The 17,801-nt window shown below is 39.4% G+C and overlaps 1 pseudogene; it reads left to right on the forward strand.

Moving 5' to 3' along the window:
• Window positions 1-17,801, forward strand: part of LOC142376965 (dynein axonemal heavy chain 8-like) — a 57,873-nt pseudogene that overhangs the window by 24,062 nt on the left and 16,010 nt on the right.

A 17,801-nucleotide genomic window follows, 5' to 3' on the forward strand; every position in this document is an offset into this window, starting at 1 on the left:
ATCCAGGCAGCCATTATTTAGACAACTTATATACATTTTTTTTAACAAAGAATTAGTAAAAAGTTTGCAAGTTTGGCAAACTTAAGTGTAGAAATAGATGATAATTCATCTTCATTGACCCTCCTAAATCATGAAATGTGATTTCAGGTTTCCATGACAGAAAATGTGCCGAAGGTCATCAGTGCCATTCACATGATTTACCGTGTTTCACTATATTACAATACAAGCGAAAAGATGTCTGCGCTGCTTGTCAAAGTAAGTGAAGTGTGTTCAGTTTCTGAAATATTTAAGTTGTCACCGGAAAACGTAACTTTCATGAGAAGACGCAGTGCAAGGATCCAGCTCCCTTTGTAAAACTGTAGCCACACAACTGACCACTTTTCCAGATCACAAATCAGATGGTCACAGCATGCAGATCCTACATTACTGACGATGGCAGTTGTCTTATATGGGATCAAGATGCTGAAAAACTCATCAGAAAAATGCAGGTGACTGAAGCTGATATTACTAAACATTTGGGTTATTATTACCAAGGCTTAAGATTACACATTTTGACATCAGTAGACTGTAGCTGTCATCATGTTTCTTTTATCTTTGGCAGGTCTGTACATGCTTATATCAGGAGTATCAGACCTGTTTCCAGAAAAAAAAGGTACAAGTAATGGAAGAAACTGGGAAAACATTCCTTGAGGTTTCAGAGATGCAGATTTTTTGCAAGTTTGAGAGCTTCTGCAAGCAACTTGAAAAGGTGTTGTCTTTGTTCATTCTCTTAAATCTCCATCCCACTTCTATCATAAGGCCTTGCAATGTGACGACGAATATTGTCTTTTGTAGATCAAGAAAATAATCACAGTGTTCAAGACATTTGAATCTCTTGAAAAGTCAAACATTGAAGGCATTGAGAAATCAGCCAGACAATTCCACACTGTGTCCATGAATCTGAAAAGGAAGAAGTATGACATGTTGTCCCCGAGGACGACTGAATTTGAAACTGATTTTGTGAAGTTCATGGCTCAAATGAGCCACATTGAGGTAAGTGTAATCTACAGCTTGTACCCAAATGTTGGTTCAAGCTCATTTTTTCAGGAAGCCTCAACCAGATGAAGATCTTTAGTGAAAGTTGGGAACAGGTTCATACGTGCAACATCACAGCAACACTCATTTACTCCAAACAGCCGTTGCATTCACACATGGCCACACTTAAAAGAATTACACGTTTAGGAACAGAAAGAAGGACTAGTAAGATTGTAGAATCTCTGAGGAATGAGGATCTACTGCTTGTATCGACACAGCTTGAAGCTGAAAAAAGAAAATAATATTGACGTTGTATTCTCAGAGTATCCCCACAATCTTGTCCTTTTCCACAGAGTCAGCTCCAGGCATTTATGTGTTCGTACTTCTCAAACATCATCTCATCTCAGCAAGCTCTTTGCCTGCTACAGCGGTCAGTACAATTTGCAGAATTTGGAAGTATGACATGAAGACTCTATTCTAACTGTGGCATTAAAAGGAAAAAATATAAGCAATCTATGAAATTTGTTTTGATAGTTTTCAGAAGCTGAACCTTCCCTGTCTTGCAACTCACATTTCCAACATTTTGGGTGTTATTCTTCAGCACTTTGCTTCAGAGGTGGAGTTTGTGAAAAAGGTATTCAGTTTGCTTGGGCTTAGATACCAAACAATAAACCTTATTAAACGTATTAAGCTGAAAGAAATCTTCAGATGAGTGAAACATTTTGAATTGAAAATGGAAGAAAACTGTTAATGATTTTAGTATGTTTTGTAAACTTCATTTGCAGGTCTTTGACAATCAGAAGGATGACATTCCATTATCCAGAAATATGCCACCAGTGGCTGGCAGGATTGGTTGGGTCAGACACCTCTATAAAAAGATAGAGGAGCCGATATTGTACATGAAAGTGAGACACAGTTTCTATCAGCAAAACAACTTTACAGTTATACTTCACAGTGACATTTTAACGACGATCAAATCTCCCTTCCTTTGCAGGAAAACTCGGACATCCTATGTAGTCCCGTGGGACAAGATGTGGTCAGAATGTACAATGGGACTGCAGCTATGTTGGTCGAGTTTGAGCTTCTTCAACACGAAACGTGGATGGAGAAAGTTTCCAAACTAGATCACGGTTGGTTCTCTTGTTCTGATGTCATAATTTGACACTAATGGCAGAAAACAGCCCCTGTCGATTCCATTATTGCACACTGTTAAAACGAGCTTTCTCTGTTCCGTATAACAGTCTTGAACATTACCCTGCTGGTTCGCCACCCAAATACTGGAAAATTAGTCGTCAACTTTGACCCTAAAATAACCGAAGTCATTCGGGAGGCTAAGTGTTTGTTGAAAATGGGGCATAAGGTTCCAACGCAGGCTTCGCTTCTTATCAAGATGGAAAGCAAAATAAATGCCCATCACCTCAGACTAAAGGTAAACCGGGATTTACATTTTTTTTACGGGATTGTTTAACTTAAGAGAATTTGACCTGTATGCCTTTTTATAGACCATTCTGGAAGATTTTGAATCCACTTGTGAGAGCATACCCGCAGACTTCAACAGTTTGATGGCTTCAAAAATAAAAAACGTAAGCTTTTCATACCGTGTGTACGGCAGGTGGTCCGTCTTCTTTAGTGGGAAATTGTTACTTGATGAATGTGAACCCTGCTGTAGGCAGTGGGAAGGGGTTTTGCCGATTTGAGAAATGTCTCGAGCAGACGTGTCCTGAAGAGCTTTTGATTGTAATTCTACATCCTTAAAATGTCCAGGTGGAATCTGCACTTCGACACGGTTCGGTGCTGCTGACCTGGTCTTCCCTCCTCCTGGACAAGTTCTTTCAAAATGTTGAAACTGCTCTGTCTGAGCTCCAAAATCTTGTAAAAAAGGTTTGTTGATGAATAAAAATTCTACTGATACTGAAAAGTATCAACATCAGGTTAAATGTCACATTGTTCAGATATGTTTGGGTTGGTGTGACAGCTCTCTTGGACAAAAGCCACGCTTCTAGATGCCACTTTCTTTTTCAGGTGCAGGATATTTGTAAGATACAAATTGATGATGTCCTCAAAGACATGTCTGAGACTGTTCTGATAGAGCTCCCAGAAGGCCGTGCATCTTTGCTGCAGCAGCTGGTTGACCACAATAAGGCATGACCATCTTATTTTTATTCTCCATATCCATTAAGGGAAGTTAAAGTGTTTTTCATCCATTACGTGAGTTTGAAACAATCATTACTTTGTCAAAGAGCAAAGGCTCGATGTCGTGGTTTGAGTAAACTTTTGAGTTTTCCAATGAACTCTGAATTCTGTTTCATTGAAACGCTCGTAGTGCAACTATTCCTCTTTTGTTTTTCAGAACCGTTGTAAGGAGTGGGCAAAGACACTGGATTACAAATGCAGTTATGTTAAAGGAGCTGTTATGGAGTTGGGTAATGTGTTAAGTGCTATTTATGAACCAAAAGGCACCAAGATTGTGGAGGAACCTGTTCAAGGTGTGTAGCACAAATGTAAATGACTTTTCTTTTCGTATAATTAGCATCTCAGCTTTTTTTATACATATATATATAAATTTCAGGGAGGAGTGTGACCTTCTCAAGAGAGAGCAAGAGGCTTTTAGAGGGTCCATTGAAAGATAAACAGATCAAGTTCGAAAAGGTATGATTGGATACCAACTGCAAAACATGTCTTTTCTATAAACTGTTGTGTGCCAACACAGGCATTAATGCCTCAAATAAAAAATCCTCATTTCAGGAGTTTAAGAAGCTTTATGAACTCTTCAGTACAAAGGTATTCGATGCACTTGTCAAAAGCACCAAGTTATCCCTGGAGATCCTTAAAAGGAGAATTTGTGGCACCAAGTGAGTATTTCTGGGTTTAAATAAGAAGAACAGTATCACAAAGAAAGGAAATAACCTCTGAAAGAGTAAAATCAATAAATGTGTATTTTAGCACTTACCAGAGGGCAAAGATTAAGCCGAAGGTGGTCCCACTGATTCAGTCTGAAGCCCAACTGGACAAACCCAATATGGTGAGTTATTGTTTTCTTTCTACTCATGGTTGGATGATTTTCATTCGCTACAATGGTTTATGGTCAGGGGAAATACATTATCTTTAATTCTTTGCCTGTCTTGTCAAGCACTACAATGTTGCTACTATGTCTGATATTTGTCCTCAGGTAATGATTCCCAATGTAGATGAGATCCAACAGGCCATAAATCAACTTATTGACTGTGTGTTGGAGGTTAGCAAGGGTGTTGCTTGGCAGAAGGAGTACAGTCAAGATGACACACAGAACAAAGGTTACTAACTGTCAGCATGCACATACATGACAGCAGACACCTGATAAAACAAGTCCGCAAATGGGGATCTCCCATAAATTGTCATTTGATCAGTTATAATTAGGATTATTTCATTTAAACTTTCATGTATTATATTAGTTTTAATATCATACATTTTTTAAGTTGTTAGATACGAGCATGCAGAAGTCTGTGAAGATGTTTCAAGTGCACTGACTTGTGTGTGTAAACAGGAGCGAGGGGCCTTGGCTGCAATTAGTTATTGTGACGACATTATCACGAGATCATGAGTTTATTCTACTTTTATCTGAGGATAACAAAACTACTTTCCATGGGATAACAAGGTCAATTGCTATAGTTTCCACCAGAAAATGACCGTATAAAGATGCAGCTTATCAGCAGTCAACAAGCAACCTAAATCCCCCAAAAAGCTGTTATCCTGCGTAAAATGTAACTTTTAACAATACAATGGCTGCACAAATACTGCTTTAAAAATGAAATCCCACAACAGACATTGTCAAAATAGCTTACTGTTTTCATCTGACAATCAGGTGTCTGATAAGTAAAACAATCATTTGAACAGGATTGGTTTTGTTCATGAAATTGTCAAGATCAACGTTTGGTTAAAACTGTGTTTAAATTAATTTATTTTCCCTTTTTTTTTGTCCTATTTTCATCACAAAAGGCAACAATTTCTTCCAGAGTGTTTTTGAACACAGGGACATTAAAAAAGTTGTGGTCGATCTGAAAACTGCAATCAGCTCCCAGAAGGAACAAGCAAGTGACGTTTTGAAGCATTTCGATCCTTTCAGGGTGATTTGGAATGTGGACAGGAACCTCAAAGTCCAGGTTTGTTTTCCCTAGAAGACATGTTGGCTGTTTTTTCCCCTATAATGATAACGGTTTAATTGTCTTCATTTTTTTTTTTTACAGGAATTTATGGGTAGCAATCCATCCCTGATTCAGATTAAATCTGAAATCCAGTACTACGACTCAGTTGAGCAAGACATTGATGCTATCAAGCCTGAGATTGTTTTTGGGTCTACTGAACTTTCAACAGGTAAGCTGTTGTTTTTTTTTTTCTTTTTTACTTCTATGCTGCCTTGCGAAAGTATTCGGTCCCTTGAACTTTTCAACCTTTTGCCACATTTCAGGCTTCACACAAAGATAGAAAATGTATTTTTTTTGTGAAGAAAACAACAAGTGGGACACAATCGTGAAGTGGAATGAAACTAATTTCAATGTGTCAAACGTTTTTAGCAAATAAAAAACTGCACCGCCTTTAGCTGCAATTACAGCTGCAAGTTGCTTGGGGTATGTCTCTATCAGTTTTGCACATTGAGAGACTGAAATTCTTGCCCATTCTTCCTTGCAAAACAGCTCGAACTCAGTGAGGTTGGATGGAGAGCGTTTGTGAACAGCAGTCTTCAGCTCTTTCCACAGATTCTCGATTGGATTCAGGTCTGGACTTTGACTTGGCCATTCCAACACCTAGATACGTTTATTTGTGAACCATTCCATTGTAGATTTGGCTTTATGTTTTGGATCATTGTCTTGTTGGAAGATAAATCTCCGTCCCAGTCTCAGGTCTCTTGCAAACTCCAACAGGTTTTCTTCCAGAATGGTCCTGTATTTGGCCCCATCCATCTTCCCATCAATTTTGACCATCCTCCCTGTCCCTGCTGACAAAAAGCCGGCCCAAACCATGATGCTGCCACCACCATGTTTGACAGTGGGGATGGTGTGTTCAGGGTGATGAGCTGTGTTGCTTTTACGCCAAACATATCGTTTTGCATTGTGGCCAAACAGTTGGATTTTGGTTTCATCTGACCAGAGCACCTTCTTCCACATGTTTGGTGTGTCTCCCAGGTGGCTTGTGGCAAACTTTAAACAACACTTTTTATGGATATCTTTGTGAAATGGCTTTCTTCTTACCACTCTTCCATAAAGGCCAGATTTGTGCAGTGTACGTGTGATTGTTGTCCTATGGACAGACTCTCCCACCTCAGCTGTAGATCTCTGCAGTTCATCCAGAGTGATCATGGGCCTCTTGGCTGCATCTCTGATCAGTCTTCTCCTTGTTCCAGATGAAAGTTTAGAGGGACGGCCGGGTCTTGGTAGATTTGCAGTGGTCTGATACTCCTTTCATTTCAGTATGATTGCTTGCACAGTGCTCCTTGGGAAGCTTGGGAAATCTTTTTGTTAGGGATGGCTCGTTTGACACGGACGCTTCGGCGCTCGTTTCATCTTCGTGAAGCAAAGTGGTTCGGCACAATGTTCCGGGGCGTGTATGAAATGGCGCTAATCACGTGATTGATGACGTCCGAAGCGCCGAATGCATTGTTTGGTGGAACCACGGTTCAGAGGTCTCTCATCGTTTGAACACTTGGGCGCGCTATTCTCTATAAAAGGAGAATGAATCCCAAACTGGTTTCCCAACCAGTTCTGTTGCCCTGTCAGAATTGAATTCAATTCATTGCTCTTTTCCATGGCTTCTGGCAAGAAACGTTTTGTGGCTTGGGATCACTTCACCTTGGTTTCTCCTAATAAGGTGATACTATTGTATAGGGGTAGGCGGTATGCACGGTATCATACCTTATGCGGTATTTTTCACCAACGGTAGAGATTTTTTTGCCATACCTTATACCGCAATAGCTCATGAGTCCTGTAGATGGCAGTAATGCAAAGTTTTGAACATCCGCTTGGATATGCCGTGCGACAGTAATCGCAAGACAAGGTAACACGAGTAATTTGTTTTACCACCTGCGGGGTAACCATGCTCCGGAATATGAAACGAGTCAAAGCCGGTGTTCTGTCGATTTCTCCTACTTGTCGAGATTTGCTACTTTGTGGTTTTGCGCATGCGCCGAGCCGATTTTCTAAGTTTCGTTTTCACGCCCATAATGTTTTGCTACCCTGCGTCTCAGCTGGTGTGTAACGGTAACATCCTCAAAATCCTGATTATTTTCTCTTTTGGAAGACATGGAAAGTAATAAAACACTCATCGTATTAACAAGCAGTTTAACATGCACAAATGGGGTGTCTGAAACATGACGCATATTTGAGCATGTTGAATAAGTGGAAGGCGCCTATGAAAGTTCCGTTATCCAAGAGGCAGCGGCTTTTCTCTCACAGAGTTTATTCGAGGAAATGTACCTTTTCTTGTTTTTTAAATATAAATATAACGTATATATTTTTTATATTTCCTGTGTTTTCTGTTTTGCACAATAAATTTAATTTAATATTGCTGCAAACATCCTGATTGAAAGTGTTTATTTGGTGCTATGGTAACCACTGAGAAACTGTTCTGTTGTAATTTATATACAAAAGTACCATACCGCGATATATACCGTATACCGTCAGTGGCTCAAATTTTACCGGGGTATACATTTTAGGCCATACCGCCCACCCCTACTATTGTACAATATACTATTGTGTGATGTAAGATGTTTGCTAGTTTTTGTTTTTCAAGTGTAAATATAAGCTTTATTATTATTATGGGTATGCATGCTAATATAGTTCTCTTCTTAAAATAAGGGGGCAGCACATTTAAGAATCTAAGTTATGTAGGACAATACATTCATTTTGGACTTGTTTATTTAGCACATATCACAAACAAAGCGCTTGCGGCCATTATTACACAGCTGTGTCCCGTGTACCAAACGCCTCTCTGTCTGTGTTCTGACAGAAAGGTGTGTTAATTACGCAAAGTGTTTCTGAATTATTTAAAACAACTAAAGTGTACTATTATTCTTAGCTATGGATGATGTCTTTAACTAGACATCATGTAGATGGTGGGTTGACGCAGTCACTTAACTGATAGCTCAGTGATTAGCTTAGTGGCTTTTGCATCCAAAGGTTATGAGTTTGAATCCAGCATTTTACAAGTTTGCCCTGCGTTTATTTTCTTGATATGCAGAATTTTATTTTTGTAGTGTCAAGGAAGCAAAAGCTTGATTCTGTGTGGGTGGATATGATTGTTATGGATGTGCAACCATTTTCTATTGTGGAAGATAAAGGTTTCAAGGTACGGTGGCTAGTAGTTCTAGTAGAACTACTAGCCACTTTCAATGTAACACAAGCACTTGTCATATAAAATCACAATTTTCTTTCTTTTACGCTTTTTATTTTGTACATATTAAAGTATAACAAGGACAATGAGGCTGGTTGAAGCAGATGATACTTGCGGTGCACCACCAGATTCCACTGTTCTGTGTGGTTTCAAAGCCCCGAAACTTTGGTTCATTTCCTGGCACAATCAGATGAACTCTGTGGAAGCTTCATGAGGCTTCACCGGCCATCCCTACTTTTTGTATCCAAATCCGGCTTTAAACTTCTCCACAACAGTATCTCGGACCTGCCTGGTGTGTTCCTTGGTGTTCATGATGCTCTCTGCGCTTTGAACAGAACCCTGAGACTATCACAGAGCAGCTGCATTTCTACGGAGACTTGATTACACACAGGTGGATTCTGTTTATCATCATCAGTCATTTGGGACAACATTGGATCATTCAGAGATCCTCACTGAACTTCTGGAGAGAGGCCCCGTTTACACAATAGGAAGACGCAGATATTTTCCTGCAGTTTGGCCTCTCATTTACACCAAAACCCCGTTTTTATCACAGAAAACGATTATTTCTAAAACCTCCGGCCAAAGTGGAGATGTCTGATAACGCCGGTTATGTGTTGCCGTGTCAACTGGGAGAAACGGCGTTCTAGGTTCTTAAACGTCACATTATGCGCCAGAAAATGCTTAACGTCATGCGAGCGCCTTATGTTTACAGTTTGTTTGGCTACTGATCAGGATTATCATGGATGATGTTAAAGTTCTACTAATTTTTACGTTTGTGCAAACGATTCTGGCCTTATTGCATTTGCCACCCCAAACCTGCTCGCACAGTTCAAAATAGAGGAGCATCACTTTTCCGTGGCTCTCCTGCGTCCAGTATCCACTGACTGTCTATATTTCCCTCTTATTGCCTTCAGTTTTGTTGTGATATTTGCTCGCGTTACCTCCTCCTTCACATGAGGAAAGTCCTCGATTCTGAGGATTTTGATTGGCTTGCATGGCTTTATTCGCGCTTTTATGCGGGTTGATGTAAATGACAAGTTTTTTGAAAACGATGTTGTGTGCACGATGTTATTATTGAAAACGGAGGGGGGGAAATATTCGTTTCTCTAAATACCCGGCTATGTGTAACTGTGGCCTGAGTTTGCTGCACTGAAAGTAAAGGGGCCGAATAATATTGCACGCCCCACTTTTCAGTTATTTATTTGTTAAAAAAGTTTGACACATCCAATAAATTTCATTCCACTTCACGATTGTGTCCCACTTGTTGTTGATTCTTCACAAAAAAATAAAATGTTATATCTTTATGTTTGAAGCCTGAAATGTGGCAAAAGGTTGAAATGTTCAAGGGGGCCGAATACTTTCACAAGGCACTGTATCTACGGCCTGGTAAGGATCAGAGGATTTATCCATTATGATCTGTTAAACCTTAAAACTGAAGGAGGGTGTACAATCTTTTTCAGGGTAAATGCTGATTGGAAAACCCATGATATTGGTTGTACCGTCACATGTTAGCCTTTGCTAGTTTTTTTTTTTAATTTGGTCTTTTAAAGGAGTGATTCAAGCTTTACATGGGAAATTCTTTCTCTTTCCTTTTTTTAGGTTTATTAAAGAAGGCATTGATGGCTGAGACCAAAGCCTGGAAGAAACTGATCTGCAGATACTTGAAGGAGGATTACAAGAAGAAAATGATTAACATCAGTTTACACATCAACAAATACCTTGTACAAGTATCGCATTCTGTTTCTAATCTGGAAGATGTGCGTCATGCCATGGGCACCCTGTCAAAGCTTCGAGATGCTGAAATTCAGACTGATATGACATTAATTTCTATTGAGGTATGACTAGGACGGTCATTCGTTTTTTTAGACATATACAGTACCTTAAGCAGAGCTCCCTCTTTGACCTTTACAGTTGCAAACATTGCAGACTGATAAGAAACATGAAATAATGTTGTTTACAGGAAGCCTTTGAAATATTGACCAAAAATGAAGCAGAAGTGACCAAAAGAGAAGCAGAAGGAGTGTACAATCTGAGGCATCTCTTCACACAACTTCAGTCTAAAGCTGTTAGTACTATCAAGACATTCAGGCTTTTTTCTTTAAATGATTTTTTTCATGATGTGTTCCTCTGTAACAAAGCTTCGATAATGAATTTTGAACTCGGATTTTCTCAGAGATCAGTGCAAGATGAGCTGGTTTGCATGCAGCCCAAGTTCAAACGAAACCTTGTGGAATGTGTTGCTGTTTTCGAGAAGGATGTTTACTCTTTTAAGGAAGAATACGACTCTGTAAGTAATCTGTGAATGACCTTGTTTCTATGGGTGTTTGGAAAAATGTAGACGTTCTTATCAGCTCATATGATCCTGCATTTCAGGAAGGCCCAATGGTTGAAGGAATTCCTCCACAAGTAGCCAGCAGGCAGCTGCAAGCCTTTCAGGTACCATTACTGCTCACTCTCACCGTTCTATATTCCAGTTAATGTTTTACGCTTAAAACATGTGAGGAAGAAGAAGAAAAGCCTTTAGCTTTATTTTGAGTGGAAGATTATCTATTTTGATAGAGACTTATAAAGACAAATTGAAAAGAAATTCAAATCAAAAGACTACAAACTACATGAAACAGCAGTACAAAAATGTGAAATTACATTTAATTTGAATTTTGGTTTTGGTTTTATAAACATGGCAGTTTTCTTCTCGTTTGCTGAATCTAATTTTATTGCCAAAAAATGTTCTTTTTACTCAGGCTAGATTTGATGAACTGTGGAGAAATTTCACCACATATACTTCTGGGGAGCAACTTCTCGGCTTACCTGTTACGGAGAATAACTTTCTACACCAGAAGAAGTTTGTTACTATCCTGACAAAGCTTTCTATCAGAGCCATCAATGAAAATTCCATTAATATTAACTAACAAAGATTGTAATATCTTTTAAGGATTTTTCCTTTTTTTTTTTTAGAAAAGAGCTTGAGCTGCTTCGGAAACTCTACGGCCTGTATGATACAGTGATGAGTAAGATCAGTGGGTACTATAAAATCCTGTGGACAGACGTGGACATTGAAAAGATCAATGCAGAACTTGTGGAATTTCAGAATAGGTGGAGTATTTCTGAGCCATTACAACCTGCTTTGTGCCAGCATTGTATTTTTGATTTCTTTTGTATTCCTGTGATAGATATATTGTTTATCATCTCTATTTGTAGGTGCCGGAAGCTGCCCAAAGCACTAAAGGACTGGCAAGCCTTCCTTGACCTAAAGAGGACCATTGATGATTTCAATGAGTCGTGCCCGCTGCTGGAATTGATGGCAAACAAATCCATGATGCGGAGACACTGGGACCGGATTGGAGACTTAACTGGACACCAATTTGAGGTGGAGTCCAAAACCTTTATGCTGAAGAACATCATGGAAGCCCCTTTGCTGAAGTACAAGGATGATATTGAGGTTCGCTGGAAGTTTGAATACATTTAATTCCACAGTTCTAGCAACAATATTTCTTCTTTTTGTATGTGTCTAACCTCCTTAGCCTGGCTTTCTTCATTCATAGGACATCTCCATATCTGCTGTAAAAGAGAAGGATATTGAGGCCAAATTGTCACAGGTAAAAGACTTGTGGTCTGGTCAGACCCTTAGTTTGATGACATTCAAGGATAGAGGAGAACTAATGCTGAAGGGGGCAGAGACAGCAGAGATTCTTACCATCCTGGAGGATAGCTTGATGGTACTGGGCTCACTGCTAAGCAACAGGTAATACAAGTTAACAACAGCTTCAGATTTACATTCCACTGATTAAATCAGTTCCTAAGGAGCCTTGAACTCCGGAACAATATAATGAAAGTCTGTTAAACTAAAGTGAATGTACGCACTTAGTTAAAGAGGAAGAAGTAGAAATAAACTTATCTTGTTCTTAACAGATTTGACATTTACCAACAGCATTTTACAACACCTTTAAAGTTTTAAGTAGCTTGTGTCCTTATCTGCTTTGTACAGGTACAGTGCATACTACAAAACAGAGATCCAGGATTGGCTCTCCAATCTTTCAACATCATCGGAAGTCATTGAACAGTGGGTTATTGTGCAAAACTTGTGGATCTACTTGGAAGCTGTGTTTGTTGGGGGTGACATCGCCAAAGACCTCCCACAGGTGCAGTTCATGCTTTCTATCCTGGGGAAAACTACACCTTAGAATGCTTCCTTAAGTAAAATTCAAACTGCCCTTTTTTTTTCTATTACAGGAGGCAAAACGCTTTCAAGATATCGACAAGTCCTGGATTAAGGTCATGCAGCGTGCTCAGAAGGTGCCAAAAGTGGTGGACTGCTGTGTGGGTGACCCAATGTTAGGGCATCACCTACCCGAGCTTCAGAAACAGCTAGAGCTCTGTCAGAAATCTCTTGCAGGGTAATTCTTTACGAACAACATTAGTCCAAATACTTTAGATTGACTCAAAAAATAAGATGTGCAGAATTAAATAGATTGTTGTTATACCAGTGCAGTGGGTGTTGATGTTACGTATTTCTAATTTAACAGTTACCTTGAGAAGAAGAGGCTCCTTTTTCCAAGATTCTTCTTTGTATCCGATCCATCTCTTTTGGAAATCCTTGGACAAGCCAGCGACTCTCATACAATTCAGGTTAGAATGAGTTTGAACATTGTTGTCACTATGAATATATGGATATACATATACCTATATATAGATATATATCATTTTTAAATTCATTTATTTATGTATTCAGTTATTGTTTTAATTAATATAAATTACAGCCATACATCTGAATGTTTGCATGATGTCTTAAAATGAAAATTCAAATAATCACTATGACCTCTTTAAGTTTTACTTGGATAACTTTCAAGTTGACATTTTATCACTTGACAAAAGTCAATTTTGATACAATTGTGTTTCAGTCTCATCTCCTTGGAGTGTTTGACAATGTCAACGAAGCAGAGTTTCATCCAACGGAATATAACAAGATTTTGGCCGTTCTCTCACAGGAAGGGGAGAAATTACCGGTATGTCGTGTGCTTTTAAAGAGTTTAACTGATTCATTTTGGTTTTCTCAACATGTAAAAATATTCCATTGTACAGCCCCAATTCCTAAAAGGTTTGACCACTGTTTAATGTATAATTAAAAACGGAATGCAGTGATTTACAAATCTCATGGATGGTCCCACTCCTTCTTTGTCCGGAGGACGCAGCGTCTGTGATTTCTAAAAAGAATTTTAAATTTTGATTTGTCTAATGACAAAACAATTCTACACTTTTCCTCAGTTCACTCTAAATGAACCATGGTCCAGAGAAGATGGCAGCGTTTCTGGATGGCATTCACATAGGTTTCTTCTTTGCATGATAGAGCTTCTTACTTGCATTTGTGCATGGCAAGGCAAGCTGTTCTCACAGACAGTGGTTTCTGGAAGTGTTCCTGAGCACATGTAGTGATTTCCATGACAAAATTATTGTAAAAAGTTTGTAATACAGAGCTGCCTGAGGGCCCAACGACGACAGAGATTCTACATAGATAGATTCTATCAATCTTTGAATGATATTTTGTACTGTAGACCAGTACAAGCTCTGCAGTTGCCTGATAACGAGCTGATCATTTCAATCAGGTGTGTTGGAGCAGGAAACCTCTAAAACATGCGGGGCAGTGGTCCCCGAGGACCAGGTTTGAAAAACACTGCAGTAGACAATGAAATATTGTGCTACTTTGAGGAACAGTGTTCTGAAATTGCTCCAACATTTGTTGACATAGTTTTTTTGCAGGTTGCTGACCCCCTGCTCCCTGCTACTTTAAGGGGCTTTTCCAATACCCAGTCATATCCAGCTGCTACACGTTCCTCCAGCTGTTTCCTTTTAGTAGCACTTGCTTTTCCAGCCTATTGCAGATCCCTTCCCAACTTATTTGAGACATTTTGCTACCATCAAGTTCAAAATATTTCATTAAACAGTAAAATGTCTCACTTTCAACATTTTATGTTTTCTTTGACCTAATTTCAACAGAGTGTCCCGACTATATTGAAATTGGGGCTGTAAATCCCTTTTACAGTTCGTGTAAATGGAAAAAAAAAAAAAAAAGATTTCTAATCTTTGGTAGTTTAATCTGTAACATTGCTTGGGTGTATCAATTCTTCGGTTTTTAGAAGTCTTTGATAATTGCAGTTTGATAAACGTGTATTTCTGCTTTCAGCTGGACAAATGTGTCATGGCGCAGGGAGCTGTGGAGCTCTGGCTTGGAGAGCTGTTGCTGCAACAGCAAGCCTCCTTACACTCCATCATCAGAGCTTCAGATCTAGAGATAAACGATGAAGACTTTGACCTTCTCACTTTCCTTGACAAATATCAAGCACAGGTGAGTAGACAACATTGTGGCCGCTTGGAAATACATTTAGCAGGTTGATTTCTAATGCAAGCCAGTATCTATCAGGTCGCCATGGCTTGCACCTCCAGCAGGTTGTACTGTGTGATATTTGCTTTTGTTATAGATTTTCTCCACAGCTTCAGTCTTGTACTAAATCTATGACACAACTTTCCTCCTTTGTGGAAAAAAGTTTTTTAAATAACAAGTGTGAATATCTTTGGAGTTTTGTACGGAAGCCCAGAGCGGACGTGGTACGTATAAACTTTTGTTTGATGGTTTTCGATCATTTCCAGAAAACAATAATCGTTTTCTCCAGATAACGAGATAATTATCTCGTTATCTGGAGAAAACCATCAAAAAAAAAGTTTATACGTACCACGTCCGCTCTGGGCTTCCGTAGTTTTGAGAGATACGATGGTATCATAATTGATTTCTATATTCATAGAGTTCCCAAGATTCATTTTATTCTGCCTTGTCTGTTTTAAGGTGGGCTTGTTAGGAATCCAGATGCTTTGGACAAGAGATTCTGAAGAGGCCCTAAGAATCGCTGCCGATAAGAAGGAGATCATGCCTCTTACGAAAAAGAGGTTTCACAACCTACTCAGCATGCTCATTAAACAAACCACCTATGACCTGAGCAAATTTGACAGAGTCAAATATGAAACACTTGTCACAATTCATGTGCACCAGAGTGACATTTTTAATGACCTGGTAAGGTTTTTTTCTTCAGTAAATGTCTGTTCTTTTCTTTCTGTAAAACACTTGAGTTAAGCTCCGCTTTGTTTGCAGGTAAAGAAGCGTGTGAAATGTATCAGCGACTTTGAATGGCTGAAGCAGAGCAGATTTTACTTCAAGGAGGATCTGGACAAAGTCATTGTATCCATAACTAATGTCGACTTCATCTATCAGAACGAGTTCTTAGGCTGTACTGATCGGCTGGTCATCACCCCTCTGACTGACAGGCAAGAAAAGAGAAAATTGATTTTTATAAGCAACTTGCTGTAATAAGTCAACTTTGCTTGTAGGTTTTAATTCCTATGTTGCATTCAAGAACAGTTTTTTTTTCTACAAAGGTGTTATATCACACTGGCCCAGGCTCTGGGCATGAGTATGGGAGGAGCTCCTGCTGGGCCAGCCGGCACCGGTAAGACTGAAACCACCAAAGACATGGGTCGTTGCCTTGGCAAGTACGTTGTGGTCTTCAACTGCTCGGACCAAATGGACTTCAGAGGACTCGGCAGGATATATAAAGGTACATTAGGCAATGAAACAAGTCATCGAGCAGTGGTGTACAGTTTCATTTATGTGATGTCCTATTGTGTTTTTATTTTCCAGGCCTTGCACAGTCAGGGTCCTGGGGCTGCTTCGATGAGTTCAACAGAATCGACCTGCCAGTGCTTTCCGTTGCTGCTCAGCAGATCTCAATTGTTCTGACATCACGAAAGAAACACAGAAGCACTTTCATTTTTACGGACGGAGACTGCGTGAACTTGAATCCAGAGTTCGGCCTGTTTATCACCATGGTAAGACATGGAAACACACAGTCCTATTAAAAGAAACTCCTTGAAACTAGATGGAAAACATTAGATATACAGTATATACAAAGATATGTCATGCCTCTGTATCTAGAATCCAGGATATGCAGGCCGTCAGGAACTTCCTGAAAATCTAAAAGTGCAGTTCAGGACAGTGTCCATGATGGTGCCAGACAGGCAGGTGGGTCAAGGCTTCTTTCTGTGGAGAGAAACGTTTTTCTTTTTGCTGTGGTCCTAACACATCCCTCTACACTTTTGTCTCCGACAGATTATAATGAGAGTCAAACTAGCCAGTTGTGGATTCAATGAGAATGTTAACTTAGCACAGAAATTCTTTGTTCTTTACAAACTTTGTGAGGAGCAACTCACAAAACAGGTGAGAATCTTGTTAGCATTTCATAAGTCCTATTTTGTTTGGTTATTGAACTACTGACATATAACCTCTGCTATTTGACAGGTCCACTATGACTTTGGACTAAGGAACATCCTGTCTGTGTTGAGAACACTTGGTGCGTGTAAAAGAGCTCGACCTGATGACACTGAGTCCAGCACTGTCATGAGAGTGCTTCGTGACATGAATCTGTCCAAACTGGTATCACACAAACTTAGTTCTTACCAACAGCTGTGATATATTGAATTGTATTGAATTGTGGGTGTGAAAGTATACTCTGTACACTGGATACAGTGCTGTGAATAAAAAAATCCATCTGTGTGTTTCAGGTGGATGAGGATGAGCCCCTCTTCCTTAGTCTTATCAATGACCTGTTCCCTGGTATCCAGCAGGACAACAGCACATATACTGAACTTCAAGCTGCTGTTGCTAATCAAGTTGAGCTTGCCGGTCTCGTTAACCACCCACCGTGGAACCTCAAGCTTGTTCAGGTGCCTTAAAATTGTTGTTTAGCATAATTATTATAAAGTTAGCTTTTGGAAAGTACTTTTCTTACTGGTATATCACTGTTGCTGTCTGGGTCAGCTTTATGAGTCTTCTCGAGTGCGCCATGGGCTGATGACTTTAGGCCCAAGTGGGGCCGGGAAGACCTCGGTTATCAACGTTCTTATGAGATCACTGAGTGAATGTGGAACCCCACACAGAGAGATGCGCATGAACCCCAAAGCAATCACTGCTCCGCAGATGTTTGGTCGTCTGGATGCAGCAACTAATGATTGGACTGATGGAATCTTTTCCACACTGTGGCGGAGGTCACTCAAAGCTAAGAAGGGTAATTCCAACATTTTGTCAACATCTAAGCTAAGAAAGTGTTTGTGATTAATACAGATGAGATCCTAAGAAAAAATATAAAACTGTCCAAATGAAAACGGTATTGTATTAAATAATATCTAAGCAATACATAGTATTGTACTTTAGACATTTTTATCATATTACATTCAGTATAACACAATATAAAGGTTGTTGCAATTTTAATGTGATGCTAAATACTGCATCTGCACGATATTACTGCCCAGCTTCAACAAGACAATGAAAATGTCAGCTCAGAAGCTGAGCACTTTTCTTAAGCTATAGATGCCAGTTCATGCAT

Source organism: Odontesthes bonariensis, chromosome 3 (assembly GCF_027942865.1).
Source record: "Odontesthes bonariensis isolate fOdoBon6 chromosome 3, fOdoBon6.hap1, whole genome shotgun sequence".
NCBI classification, from domain to species: domain Eukaryota; kingdom Metazoa; phylum Chordata; class Actinopteri; order Atheriniformes; family Atherinopsidae; genus Odontesthes; species Odontesthes bonariensis.